Here is a 1,630-nt window from a genome sequence, read left to right on the forward strand (position 1 = left end):
CTTCCCTCCTCCCCTCCACTACCTCCCCCACCTCTCTTCCCTCCCCCCTCCACTACCTCCCCCCCTCTCTCCCCTCCTCCCCTCCACTACCTCCCCCCTCTCTCTCCCCTTCCCCCTCCACTACCTCCCCCCTCTCTCTCCCCCTCCACTACCTCCCCCCTCTCTCTCCCCCTCACCCCATCCACTACCTCCCCCCTCTCTCTCCCCCTTCCCCCTCCACTACCTTCCCCCTCTCTCTCCCCCTCCACTACCTCCCCCCTCTCTCTCCCCTCCCCCCATCCACTACCTCCCCCCTCTCTCTCCCCCTCCACTACCTCCCCCCTCTCTCTCCCCCTCACCCCCTCTGCTACCTCTTCTCTCTCTCTCCCCCTCCCCTCCCTCCCCCATCTCTCCCCTTCCCCCTCCAATACCCCCCCCCTCTCTCTCCCCTCCCCCTCTCTCTCCCCCTCACCCCCTCTGCTACCTCCTCTCTCTCCCCCTTCCCCTCCACTACCTCACCCCTCTCTCTCCCCCTCACCCCCTCTGCTACCTCCCCCCTCTCTCTCCCCCCTCCACTACCTCCCCCTCTCTCTCCCCCTCACCCCCTCTGCTACCTCCTCTCTCTCTCTCTACTCCCCCCTCCACTACTTCCCCCCATTTCTTTCTCTCCGCGGCCTTGCCACCCCTCTCCCCCCCTCTCCTTCTGAAATCTTCTTCACTGACTGCTGACGACTACAGACATTTAGATATTCTTCCCCTAAAGCTTAAACTTGAATACAACAAAGCAGTTTTTATTTTTAAAATCATGTCTAATTATGCTCCATCTTTGAGAGATAGATTTCCCACCACGCTAGTCCGCCAGACCAACAAGATTAAGATCCCCATTCCAAGAGTAGATCTGTTTAAATCCAGTCTCATTTATTCAGGAGGCTGTTTATGGAACAATATTTCATCCAATCTTAATGTTCAGAAAAGCATTCAAGAATTCAAAAAACATTACCATACACACCTTATGGACAATTATGTCAACAATCCTACTTAACTTGACTTTATCTTATTGAATACGCATATATAGTTCAATTGTATGTCTAACGGCTATCGCACTACTTAATGAGAAACAACCACAATCAGTGTCCTGAATCCTTTTTTTTTTTTTTTTTTTCCTTCTTTTTTTTTGGGGGGGGGGGGGGGGCTTGGGAGGGGCTGTGTTTTTTTTGTTTTTTTTTTGTTTCTGTTTTTTTGTTGTTGTTGTTGTTTTTTTTTGTGTGTGTGTTTTTTTTTTTTTTGGGGGGGGGGGGGGTGCATGGTTTGATCTTTTTCCTTCATGATATGATGATGTTTGTATCATGATTATGTAGATGTACATGTTTATTATGTAGATGTTTAAATGTGAATGTGAATGTCATGTCTTTATTTCTTCATCTCTTTGCTACTTTGTGGATGTTTTGATTCATTTTCACTTTCCATTTGCCCTGAGGGCTGGATGAAAAAAAGCACATGTATGCTTATTCCACTTCCCTCAATAAAAAAAACTTCGTTCGTTCGTTCGTTCGTTCTCTTTCTGTTTGTCTGTCTGTCTTTCTACACTTTATCTCACTGTCTCTTCGCCTCTCACTTTTCTGCCTCTCTCTCCGTCTCTATCTGTCTGTCT

Source organism: Babylonia areolata, chromosome 24, assembly GCF_041734735.1.
Source record: "Babylonia areolata isolate BAREFJ2019XMU chromosome 24, ASM4173473v1, whole genome shotgun sequence".
Lineage (NCBI taxonomy): Eukaryota > Metazoa > Mollusca > Gastropoda > Neogastropoda > Buccinidae > Babylonia > Babylonia areolata.